The 24459-nt window shown below is 45.4% G+C and overlaps 1 long non-coding RNA gene across 1 annotated transcript; it reads left to right on the forward strand.

The window, feature by feature from the left end:
- Positions 1–3271: 3271 nt before the first annotated feature.
- LOC144320184 (uncharacterized) lies at positions 3272–12027 on the forward strand. Its single transcript, XR_013385747.1, has 4 exons — positions 3272–3423; positions 4481–4542; positions 10533–10625; positions 11811–12027. It is a non-coding gene; the product is annotated as an uncharacterized LOC144320184 (long non-coding RNA).
- The last annotated feature ends 12432 nt before the right edge of the window (positions 12028–24459 follow it).

Below are 24459 nucleotides of genomic sequence, written 5' to 3' on the forward strand. Positions count from 1 at the left end.
TCAGGCCCTTGCTGTTATCTGGAAAGACTTGGAGAGAAGCATTGCTTCTCAATGGATAGAATTGACATGTGGGATTTATACTTGTTTCTGGGCCCATCATTCACTAGGCAGATGGGTCTTCACTTGGGGTGCACATTGGAACCATCTGGGAGCTTTAACGATACAGACCCCTGGGTTCTACCCAGATTTAATTGGTGTGAGGTGCTCCTGGGGCCATGGGAAGGCCTGAAAGTTCTCCAGGCAATTGCCACTTGCAATAAAGCTTGAGAGCCACCACCCCAGAGAAAACAAAACACAGAGCCCTTGGATATGTATCTTTGCAAGAAAGGGCAGGGGACCGAGGCACCTGTACCCAGCCACCCTGTTCTTTGTCATTGATCACCTTAAGAACTACAGCCCACTCTGGCTTCCTTTAAACCCCTCTACTCACCCTGCTGAATTGCACACCCTGCTACTTGGCTCCTTGATGTATAGGCATGCACTGCCATAACTCTCTCTTTGGCAAAGGAGGACAAATAAAAGTTAAGGGAATATTGAATTCTCCTTGCCTAAGGCTTTTTAAACACCATAGATGTTCTAGAAAGAAATGGCAATTTAGAGATGATCTATTCTAATTCATTGATTTGACAGGTAAACATGCAGACCAGGGGAGATCATGAGCTGGGCATGGGTTATACACCTTTGGTACAGGCCAGACTCCTTGCTCCCACATTTATGTCCATTATATCATTAACATCTCACTACAGACCAACAAGGTGGTCATTTTACAATTAGGTTGAGATTTCATGAGATTAAGTCACATAGGTAACTTCAGACATGGACTTGCCCCTAGGCCCCTCCAGCTCCTATATCAGGCAAAGTCTGAGATCACTGTGGCCAGGTCAGACCTGAAGCCTCAGGGCCCTCCCTCCACCACACCCTGCCTGCCCTCCACTGTCCCCTTGACTGACCTGAACTCTTACTTCATACAGTAGCTCATCAGCCACCTCTCATTAGGAACCCATATCAGAAAAACCTTGAATTTTCTCATCCCCAAATCTCTACAGCATCTTATTTCCCAGCCAGCATGAAATTTCATAATCTGACAGCAGGGTGAAATTTGGCCATTGGGATAAACTGTGAAAATCTACATGGTGTGATTTTTTTCTCTAGTGGCTTCATACACACAAAGGCTTTGTGTGAGTGTTTGTCACAATCATTGAAGAAACTGTGTAAACTTTAAAGCATAAAAAGGAAAACATGTGTCTCCCTGTTTTGACATCTCAGAAATAATCACTATTTTCACTTTGATATTTTTATGCATTTATTTCTAGGTGTTTGTTTACAAATACTTTTTTATTGTCTTTGCAAAACTGGAAACATAATGTATAAGTTCTATTTTATATACCATCTTTAAAAACTCAATATTAGGGAAGCCTGGGTGGCTCAGTGGTTAAGTATCTGCCTCTGGCTCAGGTCGTGATCCTGGAGACCCGGGACTGAGTCCCACATCAGGCTCCCAGCATGGAGCCTGCTTCTCCCTCTACCTGTGTCTCTGCCTTTCTCTCTGTGTGTCTTTCATGAATAAATAAATAAAATTTTAAAAAATAAAATAACTCAATATTATATCATGAACGGTGTCCCCTGTCATTAAACATTTTTTGAAGCCTATATTTTTAGGTCTTCAATTCCATAGTATCAGTATATGTAACTTCCTTACCAATGTTTCTATCATTGGACAATTAGGTAATTTCTCATTTTTCACTATTATAAAGATCCCTATAATAAATATCCTTACACACATATATTTGTACCTAAAACTATATTTTAACCATAAAAAACATGCATAATATTTATAAATACATAAAATACACAATATTGGATGCCTGGGTGTCTCAGTGGTTGAGTGTCTGCCTTCAACTCAGGTCGTGATCCTGGGGTCCCGGGATCAAGTCCCGAGTCAGACTCCTGGCATGGAGCCTGCTTCTCCCTCTGTCTGTGTCTCTCATGAATAAATAAATAAAATCTTTTCTAAAAATGCAATATGTTGTTTTACAAATTACCTATAATATAAAAGATAACATTTATAATAAATATTTATACATATTTGCTAATGCAATAGGTGAAAAGAGGCAGTCTTTTTATTTCATTGAGCTATCCATTTTCCTAGCATCTCAAATGAACTACAGCAATGCAAGTCCCAAAGAGTAATCACCAAAACAATTTGACTCAGTTGTTGAGAATGGCAGCTAAACAGCATTCCTTACCTTGAAATGCTACAAAGTCTACTGTCTGGGATCCTCCAGGGTAGAAGTGTTCTGCATGCACACACACGGGGTTGCTATGTTCTTGGAAGGGTCACACTTAAGGGAAAAACTCCTGAGAATATGATCACCTCCTGCTAAGCCACTGGCAGCCATTTCCCTATTTGCTCTGCAAATGCCCCAATACACCAGGAAAGCAAGCTTTTGGGTTTAATTGTAGGGCACAAGTGCTCCTTCACTGGTGTAAGGCTGTTAACAAGACTCCCAGCTGGACCCCCTCCCCCAGAGTTCTGGCACTCTCAGCTCAAGGAAGTCCTGCCAAGCTGGGCATGCCAACAAGATGCCAGCTGTTGACCTGGGCAGTCAACACCCTCTCACTATGCCTCAGTTTCTCCATCTGTTTCACTGGGATATTAACTGAGTTTATGGTGTAAACAGTACTTTATAAGATTCAATGAGTTCATAAAAAGTAGCCAAAGCAGGGCACAGTTCTGGTACCAACTGCTATGTGTGTGTGGTGGGGAAGTAGGGGTGTTCCCACCATGTGCAAGCAATTTTCAAACACCGGCTGGGTGTCCTTACAAATCAATTCTGATGCTGTCCACCCAGAGATGGCATCAGATCCCACAGGTGAAGGGATCGATTGGTCCCACAAGACTGTTTTCCCCACTTTAGATGCCAATTGTAAATCCAGGTTGTCACCTGTACCTCTGACCAATTGGCTGTAGATCAGAAGTTCCCATGACCCCTTCCTTGAGTTCATTTAACTTACTAGAGCAGCTCACAGAACTCAGGAAACCAGTTCACTCACGAGATTATCAATTTATTACAAAAGGTGTTGCAGGATGTGAATCAGCAGCCAGATGTAAAGATACACGATGTGTACAGGGTGTGAAAGCACTCAACTTCCATGCTCTTTCTCGGAACACATCCTTCTCCTATTTCCCTGTTCTGCCAACTCTGAAGCTCTCAGAACACTGTCCTTTTGGGATTCTACGGAGGCTTTATTACCCAGGCAGGACTGATCAAACCATGGGTCAGCAGCAAACTATTCAGCCTCCAGCCCCTCTCCCATTCCAGGGTTGTGGGACTGAAAGTCGTAATCCTTGATTCTTCTGGTAACCAGCCCCCTTCCTTAGGTGATCTAGGGGCTCTCCAAAAGTCACCTCACTTGCATAGTGTAAGAGACCTTGATCACTCCCATTCCTTCAGAAATTCCAAGGATTTTAGGAGCTCTAGGCCAGAAACAGAAACAAAGACCAATATGTATTTCTCATCATAAATCATAGTCTCACACAGAGATTGCCTCCAACATACATGACTCCCCACTGGACTGCCCATTAGAAGGAACTTGGGACCTTGCCTAGTGGTTCCCCAGGCTGCAGAACTGAGCCTGCCAACCTAGATGGGCGCTCTCAGGGTCCCCTCTGCCTCTCTCCATACAGACTGAGCCAGGCTCCCGTACCTAGGCAACATTTTCTCCTGGGGACCCCACCCACTTCACCCCCAGTGGGCTGGTTCTCCAGAAGCAGGCCACAACCCCAACCATCCACTCATCCCTCCCCACACCCCAGGCAAAAGGACTCACTTCTTCCAAGTCTCCACATCTAGAATCTCTCTGCTCCTTTTACAAAAGCTACTCACCTATCAAAATGACTAAAAAAAGGGGGGCGGGGAGACAAACTCAACCGAATGTTAGTTACATGGCTACCAAAATTACAATTATGGAGACCATACAAAAAATTAGTACAGTACATTTTGTGAAAATGTAGACTGCAGAAGAGTGCCAGGAACACTGATTACCATCACGCCAAAATGTGCCTACACAACGGGCAAGGGAATCCAAAAATAGGAAAAGCAATGTTTTGTTAGGCTATGAGGACAATGAGTAAATTATTTTTAGTTTCTAAATTTCTGTTGTTATAATGTACCCTTTTCCATTGTCATAATATGTTCTTATAACAATAAAATTCAGCCTAACAGGCAGGGAGAGCAAATTTTTTTAAAAAATTTAAATTTCCATCTTAAAGGCTTAAATAAATAGAGCTTTGGATTCCAAAAATAATAGCCTTGAGTTAAATACGACAAGCTTATAATAAAAATAGCTATCATTTATGGAGTACTAAGTGTATGCATTCGTGAGCTAAATTCTATGTATGTGTTATCTAATTTAACTGAATAACAACACTCGGAGGATTAATTAACCTAGTTTTTGTTTTGTTTTGTTTACACCTAAGGAACCTGCAGCCTAGAGAAGGGAAGTGGTTGCCCAGGGACAGAGAACTACAAAGAGACAGAGGTGAGAGGGTGGTCCCTTTGGCTTCCAAACCCTGTGGAAGGATTTTCACGTACATTGCGTGATTCATTCCTAACAGAGCCAAACACGTAAGAGGTCTTACTAACATTAAGTTTGGTAAAGTCTTTGCCTCACTTAGCAGGGCAAGCATGCCCAGACACTTCATTCGGGGAATTTATATTAGTGGAAAATGCTTAAAAGCAGATTACGCTTTTCATTTTGCCTATCTCTGAAATACACTTAATAGGTACAGGTAAACTATGTGATACTTATTAAAATGGACTTTTCCTGCATCCTAAACAGCTGGGACAGCTTCACGGTGGATTTAACATTTGCACTGTCTTCCCCACCACCACCACCCCCTGCTCTGAAAATACAATTTCTATGATCCCCTGCTAATACATTTCTTATCTGATTAGAGTTTGATGACTCAAACACGGCAGCTGACACAGAGTAATGATGCGGTCCCCTCCGGAGGACTAGGGAGGGGCTTAGTGCCGATGCTCGCCAAAGACAGTACTTTGTGATATCGCAGATCAGTTCATGTCTGCAAAGCCATTTAAGGCTTCAGGAAAACAACAGTTGTGTTTTGTCACTTGGCCATTCAGAGACTTGCATGAAAATATCATCCGTCTTATGCAGCCAGCGTCCTAGAAATTCTGTGCAAACCAAGTGGCCTTTCCTGAATTGTTCCCTTAAGCCCCTGAATAAAAATCCTATTGGAAGGGCCCTCTAGCCCAAGCCACTGCAGAAGACTTACACCCTCACCCTTTGCAATTATGTCTGCTAAAATGTGCCCAAGTACCTTTGATAAAGGAGATAGAAAGATTGTCACCAGCTAGACCCCAGGACCTGATCTTTACTCCCACCTGCTTGTACCCACTGACCTTTGTCCCACAGTTTTAAGCTCTTCTTTTCCACTGATCTCTTAACTCAGGCAGAAGACCCCTGGGGAATAGCATCCCATCCTGGAAATTCGAAATACCCTTCAGGCAATAATGACTGCCCTGCCCAGATAAAGAGCTCCCTCTAGACCAGACCACCCAGCCCAGTTTGAACTTAACCCCCAATACACACCTGTGCAGATGGACCCTGGGTGACCCATGGAATGACCCACAGTGACCTTTATCTCATTGTAATACCAAAATCTCTGCCCAAGGAGGAGTAGAAGCCACATTTACATAACATACAATGTATGTCTAGGCATGTTTCCTTAAGGCATATGTGTGATCCTAGACCTGCCTCTACATACAGTGACAAGGTTTCCCTATCTAAAAATTCATCCTAACCCTAAACAAAAGGAACCCTCTGATGAAAGTTACTCCCCATAATCTCTCTCTTTTTTCTCTGCAAATAAAATTTCTCTTGTGCAACAACTCACCTGGTGTAGTTTCTACTTGTGACTCACCAAGGGGCAAGCTCACATTGATTCGGTTACAGGATGACAAGAAGAGGGAAGAATAAAGTAGAGGCACACTCCAGATATTTTGCTTTGTTGAGAGTAGAGGGCAGCAATAGTGGGACTTCAAATCTATTAGCCTCCGGCTTTGCTGTTTTAGCAAGAGTTAATGGAGCCTCCAGAACACATCTGAGGCTCATCGCCAGAGCCTCCATGCCCTGTAGACTAGGGTGGCCCGAACCCCCATTCCACTTCAACCATCCAAAAGTTTCCTGGCTATTCACATCTTTCTACCACCGGTACTTTGGAGTTTTGCTTCTAAATTCACTAATCTCTGGATTATCACCTCATCCAACTCTGTTCTGCAATGGCAGCAACCATCACTGGAGCCTCAGGTCCTCCCATCTACACACATGACTCTGTCTCTATCTCTCTGTCTTTCTACGTCTCACATATATACACACAAGCTTACATACAAACACACACAGGCACACAACTTAGAAAAGATATGTACTTGTGTGCACAACCCACTTGACCACGGATTTCAGCACACTGGGAGGCCGGCATTCCTAAAATGCAGCCCCTTCAAAGTAAATCTATGCAGAAAATCCCTGGAGTTCCTTACCAACAGGGGCACTGGGATGATTAATCTTGTATGGCAACCTCATTGGCCAGGAGATGTTCATATTTCTAGTTAAATATTACTCTTGGCCCTGTCTATGAGAGGGTTTTTGAATCCGTGGACTGGTACACCTGCTCATCGTGAGTACCTGAATACAATAAAAAGTGGAAGAAGGTTGGATTAATTCAGCTGGACTGTTTGAGCTGAGACACTGATCTTCCCCTGTGTTTGGTGCTCCTGGTTTTTAACTTTCAGATCTGGAATCTATACCATTTGCTCTCTGGATCTTGGGCCTTTGAACTCTAGCACCTGCTCTGCCTGCAAATAGCAGATCATGGGGCTGCTCAGCCTCCACAATTGCATGAGCCAGTTCCTTATAGTAAATCCCGTCACAGATAGGTAGGTAGGTAGGTAGGTAGCTAGGTAAACTGATAGATGATAGATAGATGATAGATAGATATACACATTCTCATGCATTTATGTGTATGTCCATATCCTATTGGTCTGAATCCTAGGGGACCCCTGACTGATACAAGGGGGGCATTCACACTCCACAGGCCTCTTCCCCCCTCTCCCCTCTTCTCTTTCTCCCCAAGTCTTAATATCCCATGCAAAGCACTTTCAAAGTTCCTTTGGTTGTCTCAACTCCTCAAGGCCCTCGGGGCTCCCCTTCTATCGCCTTGTCAAGATACTTTCATACAATAAGTCCCTTCTTGGGGATATTTCTGATAACAGATGGCAAAACAATGCATTCTTCTTTCACCTCCCTGTTCACTTCCTTCTCCTCTGCTTGCATTTTTCTTGACTAGCTACCTGGGTAGCCAGGACAATAAGCAAAGGTTGCATTCTGGATTTGATAAAGCCTGGTAACAAAAAGAAACATTAAGTCACTTCAAAATAGCCCCATTGTCATGGATAGCCCACTAATCTAAAGGACGTGCCTGGCCAGAGACATGTTAAACAGAGGGCAGACCTGTATATCTCTTGGCTTGGGGTCCAAACCATGCAGAGGCCCCATTGGTTCCATGGCTCTCAGCTCTATTCAGGGACAGCTGGTCATCCATCAACCACAAGATCAGAAGCCTAGAAGACAGATGTTCAATAATCCAACAAGATTGTTGGGGGGAGGTGCCAAGTGCATGAGTCCATGTCAAAACAGAGGCTTTGCCCAAGACTCTGCTTAGCAGGGACCATGGAAAGCCATGCCAAGCAGGAGGGATTTCAAGATAATTCAGTAGGAGTGGGCATGGAGAGGACAGCTGGAGTGTGGCTTTCAAACCTCCGTCCATCATGCCAAACACCCAAATTGAACAGAATAGAAAAAAAAAAAAAAAAAAAGAACAAAGGCATGAGCAGATGTGATCCTAGAGTGCCAGATGTCATCTTTGCTGTGACAAAAAAAGGAGAGAGGAAGGAAAGGACCAATCTCCTGAATCCATGACCTCAAACATGGGGCCAGATCTGGGTCAAAGACACTCTAGATGATGCATCACAAAAAGCCCACTCCATGGCCACCAGTTCTGCATTGGTCTTTCTCCTTCTGCTAGTCTCCTCAGACTCCCAGAACATTCTCTCACCTCTCTGCCCATCCTCTTTCTACCCTGTATTTACCCTTCAACCCACGCTCTGGCCCACACATGGAAGATCATTCCTGGTGCTGTTGCCTTCACGGGAAAAGCAGAATGCTGCCCACACCCTTCTGGGGTGGCTGCATTCTCACCCTGTTGAGAGGATAACGCTAATTTGGCAAGGAGGTTCCATCCCACCCTGGGGCACGAGGATGGGGGCGAGAGCCAATATGATGTCCTGTACTTTGGTCAAAATTTTTTCCTCTTCATTCCAGAAATCATTCTCTGACTTGGCTGGCTTCTTTTTCCAGTACAATGAGAGCAGCTTAGCCAAGGATTATGGGCAATTTGGGAGGTGCCATTTGCCTGCCAAGTTGCCAAGTCACAAAGAAAATGCAACTTGTCTGGCAATAAAGGGACCAAGAAATGGTGATGGCCATGGAGTCCTCCGTCCTCCCCCAGCAGGGATCCACCAAGGGAGATGCAAAGCATGGTTGGAGAAGGGCTCTCCTGCTGAGCCCCAGCATCTAACCTCGGGCTCTCAGCTCTCAGCCCACACCCCTGTCTCCCCACCAGTAGCATCTCCCTGGCCCATCGTGCTCTCAGCCTGAACCCACTCTCCCTGCCTCTCTCCGGCCACACTGCGCACTCCTACTTTCTCCCGGGCTGCTCTCTCCTCTCCCTGACCTCCAAGCACCAGGACACTATAGGGCTCAATCCCGGGACCTGCTTTCTACAACAATTCTCATTTTCTCGCTGATTCCACAAGGACCACCCACACGCTGGTGACTCTCAAATCTGTGACCCCAGGGCAGCCCCGATGGCCCAGCGGTTTGGCGCCGCCTTCAGCCCGGGGTGTGATCCTGGAGACCCGGGATCGAGCCCCATGTCAGGCTCCCTGCTTGGAACCTGCTTCTCCCTCTACCTGTGTCTCTGCCTCTCTCTCTCTCTCTCTCTCTCTCTCTCTCTCTCTCGTCATGAATAAATAAATAAAATCTTAAAAAAAAATTTTGTGACCCCAGCTCCCCACCCCCATCCCAGACACATATATCCAATCACCTACCCAACAACTTCACTTGGATGTCAGACAGGCACTTCAAATATAACAGGTCCCAGATGAGACTCTCCACCTTCTGCCCTATACCTGCCCCTCCTTCTCTCTTACCCAGCTCAGCTGATGGAAAAGCCATTCTTTCAACTACTCAGACTAAATAAAGTCTTGGTGTCACCCTTGACCTTCCTTTTTCTCAGATCTACATCTATCCAGAATGCAACCACTTCTGACCACCTCATCACTCCTATCCTGGTACCATCCACCATCCCTTTGCATCTGGACCATTGCAATACCACCCAGCCGGTCCCCACATGTCTACTCTTTCTGCTCTTTGCTCTGCTGGAGCTTGGAGTCAGATCTGACCATTTCTCTGTTCAAATCTTCTGAGGATTTCCAATCTCACTCGGCATAAATTCCTGCACGGTCTGTCCTCTGCTGTTCACCATGTCTTGTTTTTATTTTTAGCACTTAGTCATACCTGCCATATTATATATCTGTTTTATTGCTTAGAATAGGAGTCGGCAAACTACAAGCACCCAGACCAGCCACCTGTTTTGTAAATAAACTTCTATCGGAGGGAGCCATATCTGTTCATTTATTATCTTGTCTACGGCTGCTTTAGTGCTAAACTGGCCCACAAAGCCTGAAATATTTATTATCTGACCATTTACAGGAAAAAATGTGCTGATCCCTGCTCTACAGCATGGAAACAGGGATTTTGTAAATGTTCAATCAATTTTTTTGGATAAATAATAAACAGATGTAAGTGCAAAGTAGTGCCTGGGGTTCCAACGAAGGATTAGAATGGGACAGACAAATGAGTGTGGTCCTGCAAAAAACAATAATTGTAATAATAAGATAATCGGGGTAGACTTCACTGCAAAGAGATCCAAAATGTTTGGATGCTGCAAAATGTATCTGCCTCCTAAGAGAGGAGTCTTCAATTTACTTTCAAGACAGACTATATGTTGGGGCACCCGGGTGGCTCAGAGGTTGAGCGTCTCCTTCAGTTCAGGTGGTGACTCCAGGGTTCTGGGATTGAGTCCCACATCACGCTTCCCTCAGGGAGCCTGCTTCTCCCTCTGCCTGTGTCTCTGCCTCTCACTGTGTGTCTCTCATGAATAAATAAATAAAATCTTTAAAAAAAAAAAACTACGTTTTGGTTTAGAGAAATATGTATTAGCGGGATCCCACCTGTTGCCCCAGAAAAAAACATGTGTACAGTGGAGTAAAGTAAACGTTGATGTTCGAGACTGCTGCGCTTAATAAGGCAAACAGAGTGTGTCTTTCAGTGGAGATGTTAGATGTTAGATGGAAGGCAAACAACCACACGATCCCTTTTCTCTTTAGATGCCAAGGAAGCTTGCCCTGGACCCTGAGGAAGGGGGATGCTTGGGGCCGGACCAGTGCTGCCCCTGCTGCCTGGAGACTGGCCACCAGGAGGTAAGGTGGGGAATGCTCCCTGGGAGGAGCCATCTGAAGACAGGGCCGGGCTAGGCAGTTTGTGAATACTGACTCTAGTGGTGGTTTTAAGCTATTCTCTGTGGTTTGGGGGTGGGGGTCTCTCATGTGCTCCTGGGAATTAGAGGCAGAGCTAGGCCCAGGCAAACACGGAAAGGCAGAGAGGAGAGAGCAGTCCATGCTCCCTTGAGGCCAGAATGGAGGTGCTGGAGAGGGACAGCAACACAGGGAGCCATGCCCACTGGGAAGGGTCACCAGAAGCTGGGGCAGGAGAATGAGCACATCCCAGAGGCTGGGGATTAACAGAGAATGCTGGCCCCGTTGTCCTGAGCACAGGTAGCAGCGCCTCCGACAACTCCCAGAGTCCCACTGGGGAGGGGACTCCCGTGGTCAAGACAGTGCAGAACATGACGATGCGGATACTTAGAAGCGAACCGTGATCTTAGGTTGGATCACAGCCTAGGAAGACCAGGACATTTAGCTTACAATAAAACCATCCATTTAAAGAACATTATTTTAATGACCACCGATGAATGTTCATGTACTCATTCATTTAGTAAATATTGATTGAGTGCCTGCCACGTGCCCATCATTGGGCTGGTGATGGAAACAGAATGCTGAGCATAACAGACCTGCTGTGGTCTCCGAATCCTAGGGACTAGCGGGAAGGCAGACAATAAACAGAAATTAAATGGACATTTGTGCATTTGCTATAAATTTTACAAAGGAGACACAGGGAGGAAAATAGAAAGGGAGGGAAAGAGAGAGAGACAGAGTGAGAAAGAGAGAAGAAGGAAGGAAGGAAGGAAGGAAGGAAGGAAGGAAGGAAGGAAGGAAGGAAGGAAGGAAGGAGGAAGGAAGGAAGGAAGGAGGAAGGAAGGAAGGAAGGAAGGAAGGAAGGAAGGAAGGAAGGAAGGAAGGAAGGAAGGAAGAAGGAAGGAAGGAAGAAGAAGGAAGGAAGGAAGGAGGAAGGAAGGAAGGAAGGAAGGAAGGAAGGAAGGAAGGAAGGAAGGAAGGAAGGAAGAATGGGTTTTCCAACTTCCCACACTCCTAAATTGATCCAATCTGCTATGATTTTCTGGTCTAAGAGACTTGCCTCATTCAGTCACAGATGGCGGGCTGGGCAACTCGATCTTGCAGTCCTAAGAATATCCTTCCTTTGGTCAGGAAATGGACCCCCCTCTTTGCAACCCCTCAGGCCTGCTCCACACAATCGCTGCACCACACACCTGCCGTAAGGAGAGAGCTGTCTCTTCACAACCCCGTTCACCAGACCAGGTGACTTCTTGGTGACTTTCTAAAAATGGGAAGGTGACCCAGCCTCCTGGCAGCCTCATGGTGGTCCAGTAAACACCGGCTGTTTGCAAGCAGCATACCCTGAGAAACCGATGGAGTCTCCAGCAGTCTCACTCATGGGTGGTATAAACGTGGGGTACACTCGATCTGGTCAGCACCTGCCCTGCCCAGAGGATCTGCTCTGCACCCTCCCTGCTGGAGAGGAGAGGCTCTCAGTAATATCGCAGCCCAGTGCCCTCACTTGGTGATCACTTGCGATTATTAGAACAATGTAATTCCTGTTTTTGAAGACATGCTCTTCATTTTGACTCTTCAAACTCTGACTTGATTCCAAGCCTTCCCTGCAGGCCAGGCCAGACCTGTGGCCCTGATGCTGGCACACACTCCCTCTAGCCTCTTGCTCCACCTCCTTCTGCTGTGGTGTCAGGGCAGGAAGACGGAGAGGAGGCCCAGGTGTCCACCAGCCGCCTATGACCAAGTGCCAGCTCCTGTCTCTTGGCTGCTTCTGTTTTCTCTGTGTAACTGATACCTGTGTAAGATATCCGTTTCCTTCATGGGGGGAGAAGGCTTCAGAATGGACTCTCAGGAATGCATTTGTGGATTCTCGTGCGGGAGAGGAGTCTTCAGGGTCACTTCTTATGGGAAGTCCTGCTGGGTGGATCCTGCACTCACCTCCCTTAGCACCCCAGAGGAGACCGCAAGGGCTTCCTTCCAGGAGGCAACCCTCTTGCAGGGAGACCTATGAGGCAGCAGCCACCCCTTCTGGGGCATGCTCCACAACTGTGGCATGTGTGTACATCCTTCCCACCCCCGTGGGAGAAGTACAGGCAGCTTTACCCCGGCTGCATCTGGGCCCTATCTTCTTCCTTCAGCCTTGTCTCCACCCTCCAACAGCACCAGGACTTGGGCAGAGCAAACACAGTGCCCGTCAGCTCCCAGGCTACGGGGAAGAGGGATGGGTCACACTCTCCGCAGCTGTGGGAGCCTCCCATCCCTTAATGTGAAGAAGAGAGGAAAAGGAATAGTCTCTCTTCACACACACACACACATACACACACACACACATACACACACACACACACACACACACACACCAAGAGTCCCTCGCCTCAGCCTTCCTCCATCAGGATGGAGCCAGTTCTCAGGAAGCTCTGTGGGGAGGGACTGGGTCCCAACTGCTCGCAGTTCTCTGACTTTGGCACATGGGGCCTTAGCATCTCTGGGTCTCTGCTGGCACCTCTAGGGAAAGCTGATCCACTCCACACCCAACCCCAGCCTGTAACACATGAGCCGGTCAAGACCAAAGTGGGTGAGAACATGCAAATTCAACAAAGCTGTCTCGCTGGAAGGAGGAGTGAAGCCCAAGGGAGGGCCCTCGTGTCCCCTGGCCGGAGCTCTCAAAACTCTGGGGCACCTCAGTTGGTGGAAGAGGAAACTCATCTGCCAGCAGCTGAACCACATGCTCTCTGACAACTAAGAGAGCAAGAGGGGACTGCCGCCTTGGGCTGTTCTAGAAGGGAACCTGCTATAGGGGCTTTGTCTCCCTGTCCTCAGTACCCACCATATGGCAAGCTCATCCCAGAGTAGGATGTAGGACAAGCACTTGGGAGCCAGAGGCGGCCTCGAGTGGCTGTCTGTCCAACAGAGGAGACAGATCTGAAAGCAAGACCTCTCCCCTGGGGAAAGGAGCCGCGGCAGGGGCAGGCAACTCCCCCAGAGAACTGGAGAACCTTCTCAAAGGTGTAACATTTGTCCTGATTTTTGAAGCAAAGCTACATCAAAAGGAACGTGTTGGGGGCAACGTGGAGAGCCTTCATCAGCTTCTCAAACAAGACTGTAAAGAGACGTGCGGTTGCTCTATCTTCACATCCCTGGAACCTAAAAGCTTCTCAAGTACCTAACCAGAGACAATAAATAGCCCCTTCCAAAGCAGTCCATGACAGTGACCTCCGTCTCCTTGAGGAGCTTTGAAGCAGAACAAGAATTAGACTTCCGGGGAGTTAAGGCTGACCTAGAATTCAGATCAGTTAATGGAAGTTCAAGAAAGGCAGCTTTGAGACTCAAACTCATTTCCTGTGATTATAACTTCCCTACAATAAAGACACGAAGGGATACCTGCCAGCGGAGGGGCCGAGCTGCAGCAGAACCATCATGGGGTCAGAGCTGCAGAAATGGGGGGTCCCCTCCCACCCATGCCCCTGCTAAGTAGCTCAAAGATTGGCTAATTCTATCTCAAAGAGAGCACCATTCATTTAGAAGCCTTGTTTCCAACATGCATATTAAACAATCATCTCCAGAGTCCACAGGTCATCAGAACAGGAAAAACCTGAGACGCCTGGGTGACTCGGTGGTTGAGCACCTTTGGCTCAGGGCATGATGCCAGAGTCGCAGGATCGAGTCCCACTTCGGGCTCTTGCAGGGAGCCTGCTTCTCCCTCTGCCTGTGTCTCAGCTTCTCTCTGTGTGTGTCTCTCGTGAATAAATAAAACCTTTTTTAAAATTAAAAAAATTATTTATTAAAAAAAAAAAAAGGAACAGGAAAAACCTGCCAAAGAGGACTGTTTGTCCAAGGAGCTCACCTGCCTCATCATTCACCAGTCATCTGAGCCTGTGTCAAGGGACTGGCGTTCTTGCCCTGGGCCTTTGGTGATGGAGGAAAGTTTGCTGTCAAAAATATAAAAATTATAAGCTTCTTATTTTTATGCCCCTAATGATAAAGAAAGGTGCTTTGTCCCCTCCAAAGTACTTTTCCAACTTTCCATTGTGGTTGCCATGGTGATGTGAGCTGGTGCCAGGCTCCTGCTAGGAGACCCCAGCTCCCTGCCACGGTCCAGCGTGTCTCCAAGCGGGGCTGACACTCCCAGCTTCTCTTCGGGGACCTTGGCGCCCCATCTGCCAGGAGTGGGCTGTGTCTTATTTTAGTCAAAATAATAAAAGGAGGGAGTCTAAACCCTAGCTCTTTGGGTGTTTTAAATAGCTCTTTTAAAACTGCTATGTGGGGTTGCCTGGGTGGCTCAGCAGGGCTTGATCCTGGGGTCCTGGGATCGAGTCCCACGTCGGGCTCCCTGCGTGGAGCCTGCTTCTGTCTCTGCCTGTGTCTCTGCCTCTCTCGCTCTGTGTCTCTCATGAATAAATAAATAAAATCTTAAAAAAAAAAAAAGCTATGTGGTACATTGGTACATTGTAAACATACACTCATATGCACACACCAATAAGACCGAGCAAGTAACACAAAAATCACTGAAATCTCGTTGAAAGGGGACTTTTGTCAATATCTTGAACACAATGGAAAATTCTACGGTTGCTTCTAACTTTTACATGTGTGCGTGCTCACACTCACGCTGCTTTCTATATAAAATAGATCGTTACGTACTTGATCTTTCAAAACCTTAATTTACCACTTAAAAATGTCACGTCATGGCCATTGATCTTGAGCAACAAACATAACGTCTAATATTCAGAGAGCGGAAAAGGAGGCCTCGTATGAACTCATTTAATTCTCATAAAACCCCAGCCACGAAGGTTATTATGTGTCACGCCTGCTTTGCCATTATTAGCTGTTTCCCAAATGGCAAACTGACGATCCTCCAAGATCGCGCCGCTGCTAAAAATGCTAAATGTCGGGGTTCGGAGCCCCGCACTCTGGTGTCAAAGCCTGTGGACTTAATCTCCACGTGACTCTGTCCCTGAGCAAGACCCCTCTTTTTGAAAGGCGCTATGGCATTTCATGGTCTAAACGTACCACCGTCTGTTTCCTCAGTCCCGGTCTGATGGGCATTTGGATTGTTTGCAATATTTTACAATTACGAGCAATACCTTGGTAGCAATACCTTGAGGCTTTAATATGCCTCCTGGTAACTTTGTGAGATTATCTCCATCCTCGGCTGATACTTCTTTTTTCAAATTTTTCTTAAATTGGGCAGCCCGCAGGCTCAGCGGTTTAGTGCCACCTTCAGCCCAGGGCCTGATCCTGGAGTCCCGGGATCGAGTCCCACGTCGGGCTTCCTGCAGGGAGCCTGCTTCTCCCTCTGCCTGTGTCTCTGCCTCTCTCTGTGTGTCTCTCACGAATAAATAAATAAAATCTTTTTTAAAAATTTATTTGTGAGAGACACAGAGAGAGAGGCAGAGGCACAGGCAGAGGGAGAAGCAGGCTCCCTGCAGGGAGCCCAATGCAGGACTGGATCCCAGGACCAGGGATCACGCCCTGAGCCGAAGGCCGACGCTCACCCACTGAGCCACCTCTGGTGCCTCTGATTGCTAAGTCAGGGGTTGGCTCTGCCCTTTAGAGAGGTTGTCTGAATTTCTGGATGCAGGAGAGTATCTCTTCTCACATCAAGAAAAAGGTTACTTTTCTTTCATTCAGTCCAATTATTACTATTTACACTTCATATGTGTGTAGTGGGGAGGGGGGCTGCACCAGAATAAGACAACTGCCATGATCAATTAGTCCCACTGATTTGGAAATGCCTTCCACAGACACTGGGGTGTGGACTTCATTCGGCACCAAGGCGGAGGGGGGTAAACCTTTTCTGTAAAGGAACAGACTGTAAATACTTTTGGCTGTCCTGGCCCTGTGGTCTCTGTGGTAACTAGTGGTCTCTGCCACTGAGCCGGGGTGGGCATGGCCGTATCTGGCCTGCTGGCCCCAGTTTCCTGGCACCTGCTCCACATCCTCCATTCACTTGCATCTGGGGCCATCATTACCATGCTCACAGCATTATTACTTTAACTCCTTTCTCGTTATTACTTCTTTATGGAGTGGGGTTTTGTTTTGTTTTTTTATTGCTATCCTTGAATACCTATTCCTCCAGAGGAACTTTAGAATCCTTCTCTCAAGTTGAGCAAACCTTATTGGAATTATCATTGGACTGTAGCTTAATTCACAAACATACTTGACGGGAATGCCATCTTTACAAAATTATCTTCCAATCTCCAGGTATGCACAGAGTCACCTGTTGTGGAGGACTTCCTTCCTGGAAGGGCATAGATGTGACTTCTAGCTCAGTCACTTCCCGATGGGGTGACTTTGGGCAAGTTACTTCTCTGTGTGTCTATTTGTCTCATCAGGAAAACAGGAATAATAGCATCTGCCCTGCAGGGTTTGGGGAGGATGAGATGACTTGCCAAGGGAACACAGTAAATGCTCTAAACTTCTTGTTACATCTGCTAGATCAGAGTGGTTGCTGCTGTGGGCGTCCCATCCACTGCTAACTTTAGAAGCTGGTTCTAGCATTTTAGCACCAAGCATAGTGAAAGTAACTCGTGGAAATTTCCCTAATAGTATCTATTACCATTTTACTGTTTTATGTATCCCGAACATCATGAAGTCATGTCAAGTGCCCTGGCCATTTCTATTAGAATCAACATCCTTCCCCCCACCTCCTTTACCCACCGAAAGAGAGAGTTACGTTAGCAGATTTCCCCTCTTGATCCACCTTTGATTTGTTAAAACGAGCCTCACTTGGCCACGGTGCTGTCTGCTGGATTCTATTTGCTTACACTTGAGATGGAATTTTCTTATCAATGTTCTTACGGATGATTAGATTCATAGCTGTTTTTAAGGGCTACTTTCACCCCTTATTTTATGCCAAAGTTGTGCTTGTTTCCTAAAGATAATTCAGAAGCTTTACTTCTTTAGTTTTGTCTGCTCTAGAACACTTTAAACAAGCCTAAGAACCATCAGAGACTCAATAATTTAAAACTATCCAACGGGAAACGGTTTGCACCTGATGTTTCGTGGCAAATGGTTCCATTTCCTTCGTGATAATTGGTCATTCTCTTGTTTTCAGTTCCTCTTGAGTCAGTTTTATGAACGTCTTTTGTTAGGAAAGCATTCATTGGGCCTCATTTTTCCATTTGTTACGAGGTAATCTGCACTCAGATTTACTGGTTACAGAAAAACTATAAAATTCTTCTAGTTCACACTTGTTTGGCTTTTATTTTTTCTTTCCTTAGGTTCATTCATTAATTTCTAATTAAGAAGAAAAATAGTCCCTTGTTACCTACACCTCACTCTGGGCTTTTCGTAGAAAGCGTTCTCCCCCAACCCTTCCCAACCCCAATCAAATGCAGTCTTTGATAGTCTTGGAAATGCCTCCAATATCATCAGCACCCCTGTGCTAGATGGGTCAGAACACAGAAAGCAGGAAAAGGCAAAGAAAACCAAGAGGTTGCCAGGGCAGGCGTCTTGGGAGCCATAAGAATGACTCTCAGCTCTGACCACACATTCAGAATCACCTGGATGCTTCTAAAATAAAGTACCCATGTCAGACCCCTCCCTAAGCCAACTAAATCCGATCTTTTGAGGGGGAATCTGGGCATCAGTAGCTTAGGCCTCTTCTGATGACTCCACTGTGCACCCACGGCTAAGCACAATGAGGCTCTAGAAATAGAGAGGGAGAGAAAAAAACAAAACCTTGGAAGGCATGCAGCCATGTGGCCACCAACCCACATCCACCACAATCCACCACACAAAGACCTGACCCCTAGACCATGTCAGTCCCCCAGGTCCACTTGAGGGATTCTGCTCCAGACACAATGGCTCGAGTCTCTCTGTACAGGTCTGAGAAACAGGATCCTATATTCACCAAACACAGGTTTCTGGCACTAGAAACACCTCCAGCAAAACAGAAAGGAAAACAAAAAACCTCATACACAAAAATACAGAAACTCTCTTCCCAGTGAGGGGGAGAAGCAGTACCCGAGACATGGAGACCTCAGAGAGACAGCTCCTGGAGCTCTTGGCCCTCCTCCTGCACAAATTCCCCAAGCCCTTTTTAAAACAGCAGCATGGAAATGGATCCTGGGAATAAGATCTCAGTGCCTCTCACCTGTGATCTAGATGTGATGACACCATGGGGTGGCATTTTCAAATTGAATGTATGGCTCAGAAGAAAGTCTCTCGACGTTTCCAACAACATAGAGTAGACACTTATTGAGTAACTATTCTCCACCTCACCCCACCCTCCAGAATATACCCAAATTATCTTTGGCTAATCCAACTGGTCGGCCTTTTCCTGTTGTACTCTTCCATTTTTTATAAGGTTAAGTAACTTATCTTTAGTGCTGGTCAACAGATCAGTCCTTTAAAGGCCCCCGCATTTAATCTAACAGTTTTACACACTTCACGTGATAATCGAGGGCAACCCCAAATCCTCCAGCTTCCCTCGTAATTCCAGCTGGAGTCAGGCAGACTAGTGTGGGCACTGGCACTTACTATGTTTGTGTCCTCGGGCACATTTGCAAAGTTTAGTTTCAAGTATTGCTTTGCCCAGCGGATGGGGATCGGGATGCAATGAGACGCTCCACACAAAGCGCTTAGGGCAGGGTCTGCCACCCTGGAAGCACGACCTCCGCTCACCCGGCAGGTGTCTATCTGTTGTATTCTACATTCGGAATCGAGGACTGTGGAGGCACCACGGACACAGTGAGGCGTACAATCAAACCTGGTCCCTGCTTCCATGGAGCTCACAGACTAATTCTCAATAGATACCAGCTGTTATTATTTCATGATGCTGAGAATGGGAACGATCCTTGCCCTGCTAAATAAATAAATAAATAGTGTGAATCTGCAGCCTTTTGAGAATGGGAACGATCCTTGCCCTGATAGATAGATAGATAGATAGATAGATAGATAGATAGATAGATAGATAGATAGATAGTGTGAATCTGCAGCCTTTTACCAGGCTTGCGATTCCCAAAGGGCAGGTATTTGTAGTTAGGTTTCCTGGGGGAGAAAACCATGCAGCACCAAAGGGCCGGACCACTTTCTGACTTGAATTAAACTCTCAATGACAGGGATTAGAGTTTGCGTAGACACAGCCTGAGACGGCCCCCTGCCCCATCCAGGAAGCCTTCCCAGGCCACTGTCACGCTGGGCTTTTGCTGTCTCTTGCTGCAAAATGCAGCAAGTACCCCAAATAGAAAATGTTATCTACTGTCATTTAAGAATACCAAGATGCACTGCAAAATGAAGAAGCTTTGCCAGGTGATGTCTCGGGCCCCTGACAGTTCTAACATTTCCCAGTAAGAACAAGTGTGGGCGGGAGGGGGGGCTCCCCCCTAAAATGATGATTCCTGTCTGCTGGCTTTAAGATAGTAGTACTGAAAATAACTAGGCAAAATGTTCTTCCACAGACCGAGCTTTTAAGATTTTAATTTTTTTTTTAATTTTTTTAAGAGAGGGAGAGAGAGAATGGGCAGATGGAGAGGGAGAGAGAATCCCAAGCAGATTCTCTGCTCAGTGTGAAGCCCCATGTGGGGCTCAATCTCAGAACCCTGAGATCATGACCTGAGATGAAATCAAGAGTCAGACAATTAAATGACTGAGTCACTCAGGAGCCCCCAGATTGAGCTTTTAATAAAATAAATTAATAAAATAAAAATAAATTAATAAAAATAGGCACCTGTGCCAAAGGTTGTTCATTACCTGCCCCGACATTGCTGTCCCTTTTTATTCTTAGTAACTGAACCCCAATTTCATTTGAAGGCTCAAGGTGCCCAGTGAAAAGCCCTGCTTCCCAGCCTGTCTTGTGACTCCAGTTGGAATTTTACCGAATTCTGTTCAATGACATGTAACTTGGTCTTTCCAGTACATCTTCTGCAAAGGGAGGGGTCGGGTGCTTTTTTCCCTCTCCTGAGCAGCAATGAGCAAAAAGGAATGTGTGGGAGTAAAATGCTATCGAGACACGAAAAAGGGGAATTTTCAAAAGTCAATTTTTTAACAAACTTTTGACTTAAATATCACCATAACCCAGCAAGCAAACCATACACATTCTTTTTAGAGGATTAAGTTAATGGCTCCTACACTCTTTATACCTGCCAGAGGGAAAAATGTCATCACGGTTAGACTAACTGTAAGCTTTCCGTTCAACATTCATTCACAAATGTTTGCAATTATTGAAAATTTCTAATGTTCTCCTCAATACCCAATGAAAAACAGACCAAAATCCTCATGTTCTAAGTGATATTTTATCAGAAAATGTAATGTAGTAAGTACCCCAAATAGAAATCTTTACCTACTTTAATTTAAGAATACCAAGGTGCACTTTCAGGATCAGACCATCTATATTAGTCAGGGCTCTCCAGAGACACAGAACCAGTAGGTTATATGTAATAGATTTATTTTAAGGAATTGGCTCACGCTGTTACAGAGGCTTGGCAAGTCCAGAATCTGCAGAATGGGCTGGCAGGCTAGAGACCCGGGGAAGAGTCGCAGTTTGAGTCCAAATGTAGTACTAGCAGTTTTTCCTCTTCTTCCAGGAAAAATTTTTATTTTTTATTTATTTTTTTAAAATGGAGGCTTTCAACTGATCAGATAAGGCCCACCCACATCATGATGGAGGGTAATCTGCTTTATTTAGTTTACTGACTTAAATGTTAATCTCACCTATAAAAATACTTTCACAGAAACATCTAGAATAATATTTGACCAACTGAGTACATGGCCCATCCAGGTTGGCACATAAAATTAATTTTCACAGCATCTCAGGTAGTTGTATTTGCAAAAATAATCACAGTTTATGTAAATCTGTCACAGTGGGTGTGTGGAAAGAGATCTCTAAAGGTTCTGCAACCCAGACAGAGAGGAGTCTATGCTTGACCTTGAGTTGACCTTCAACTCACCTAGTCCTGCAGGGAATTCTCAAATTGTTCTGAGATTGTTACCCGCAACACCTAGGGGGCGGCCATGCATATAGCTAGCAAAGCAATTGGGAAGAGGTGGGTGGGTAGAGACATCCTGAATCTTCCCATTTGCAGACAACCTGACCAATTCCCATCCCCATCAGACAGTATTAGAAGTAGGTGAGAAATCTTGTGAGCCTTCAGGGCTGGATATCGAACAACCCTACCTGGCAGGACACCCCTGTGTGCCCACACTGGGCTACCCATACACGGTTAAGATTTAGCACCATTTACCTACATTAAAGGAAGTTGTATCCTCTGGCTGTGTCTAGTGGGGTCTTCCAGTTGAGTGACTGACAGCCTGTTTGTTATCAAACAGAGCAGTAAATCCATTGCAGCGATATCACGATTCCCAAAATCCATGCTGATTCCCAAAGCACATGGTACCACCTTGCATATAAAATCTTTAATATGGGCTTAAAAACACTTCCCACATTGTGTTAAATACATACCACACAATTCAAAAACATTAATCAGTGCAATCTGTTAAACAGATGCAGAGAGTAATAAACTGTCTTTTCAGTATAATCTTCAAATCACTTCTATAATGTTTTCCACCCCCAGGAATGTGAAAACTATAAATATCTTGGAACAAAATCATTTCAAATTTCTTGTCCAACCGCCCCCTACAATCCCTCAAAGTGGTTGCATTTTTTTCCCAGTTAAGTAAAAATTATCAATTCTCTGGAGCATCAAGTTCTATTTTATTGGTGAAGGGGGGGCGGCTAGTGAAGAAGAGAAGTTGGTGGAGGAGGAGGAGAGGACGGAAGAAAGACAAGGAAAAGAAAGAGGGAGGGGAGGAGGAAAATGTATTTTAGAGCAGTTTCGAATCAGTCATAGGCTTGAATTAAGAAAAAAAAAAAGGCTATTTTTAGAACATTATGATCAAGTTCTAATACTTCTGACATACCAAAAAATGCAAGCTTTCTTCCAAGTCAAAGTAAAATATTAACAAGACAAAGGAAAAAAAATCAAGTGTTAGGAAGAATCTACCTATAAGCAAAAACCAGAACATTGGTTTCCAAACTATGCCTCTTGATTACCTCTTGTTTGGACACCATGAAGGCTTATGAATATTAAGAATAGTTCTACAAGAGTGATAAAGAGTCCTTCTTATGCAGATCACATGTCTTTAAGAATGGAGTCTGCAATAAGGTTTATCCATATTACTTTAAAATGAAGTAAAATACCATTCGCACAATGATTTCACTTGATGAAACCATTTTGCCAGAGCAAAAACATACGGGGCCTTGTATGATCATCTTCAAGTCTGAAAAACAATGAGTGGCAAACATTATCGATTTGGGAAAAAAAAGTTACATCTTCAGTAAGCAATATTTGAATTAAACAAAGAAATGCAGCTTTGCAAGTTACAGAAGTATAGAGTAAGGGCTGGAAGGTGTCTTAGGGCCAGCCTAGGATCTTTGCTTCTTTCTAGAAGGCTTAAGTGATTCAGCCAAAATTAAGTTAGTAGCAGAGCTGGCATGCAACTCCAGCCTTAGGACTCAAATTCAGTACAGGCTGCTCCCCCAGGCAGGACAGGTAGGTGTGTGCTGTGCTCTGAATGGGTGTCCAAGTTCCATGTTGAAATCCTTATGCTCGCTCGGATGGAACGGGGAGGTAAGTGGGGCCCTCAGGGGTGCTTAGGTCATGAGGGAGAGCCCTCATGAATAGGATGAGTGCTCTTTGAGGACTCAAAGAGGTCCCTAGCCCCCTCCGGTGAGGACACAGTGAGAAGTTTCTGTTGTTGATAAGCTACTCAGGCTGCGGTATTTTATTAGGGCAGCCTGAAAGGACTAAGACAATGTGGGAAATAAGTCTGGCAGTTTACCAAGCGCTCTAATCTAAAGGCCTCGTTGGGTCTGCTTCAATAAATACAACTCATGGCTACAAGTAACCACACATAAATCTAGGGTTTCAAGTCAACCTGGTCAGAAGTCAAGTCCTCGCTGAGCACCCAAACAGGGAATGTAGAAGTAGGAGACACGTTCTTTATACCCAAAGAGCTACAAGCTACTTGAGAAGAGCAAGATACCACCTGAAACAGCATCAAAGTCATAATGAGATATGGCTCAAATTACTAGCGTTAAAAGATTCCAGAAAAGGCCCATGAAGACTAAATATTAAATTGAATGGGTTCAGAGTTCCATCTCCAGCCACAAGAGAGTAACAACTGGAACAGGACTGGCCCTTCCTGAGAAACTCTTTCAGGGAGTTAGAGAATAGGCACCCCAGGACTGTGATCCTTGAAAGAAGGAAAATGAAAGAGGTAAACACTGTGACCCCCAATTTCTGTCTAGAGGCATTTACCAAATTCCAGTGCACAGGGGTAAATATAGAGCATGAGCTTGTAGAGCTGTGAAGATAAAATATGAGTTCAAGGAGGCTGAGATATGCAATGCAGCACCTGAAAGAAAGGAGCTCTACAGAAAAAGAGGTCCAGAAACCTTCAGAGGGCTCCGTGTGTGTGTCTTTGGCTCAAGACTAAGCTATGTATTCATAGCATGAAACTCCATGAGCTAGGCAAAGAATCAATAGGGAAAGAACAGTTACTGGAGTCCTGTTAGCTATACAACTAGCAGGATTCTCACAGGGCTGGGGGATGGTCAAAATGGGAACAGCTCTCATGGAGAGAACTCATTCCACCCCAAGAGAATTCTCTGACTTAGGAATAGGGCCTTTCTATACCTGGAGGAAAGGCTGCTCTCCCGGCCCTAGGAAAGCCCTAAAAGCTCCAGAAGAATCAAACTGTCCAAACTGAAGGAGAAATAAAAAACATGCAATTGTATCTGGAGGCTTTAATGCTCTGCTCTTGGTAATTGATATAACAAGCAGAC

This window comes from Canis aureus, chromosome 9, assembly GCF_053574225.1.
Source record: "Canis aureus isolate CA01 chromosome 9, VMU_Caureus_v.1.0, whole genome shotgun sequence".
Classification (NCBI taxonomy): domain Eukaryota; kingdom Metazoa; phylum Chordata; class Mammalia; order Carnivora; family Canidae; genus Canis; species Canis aureus.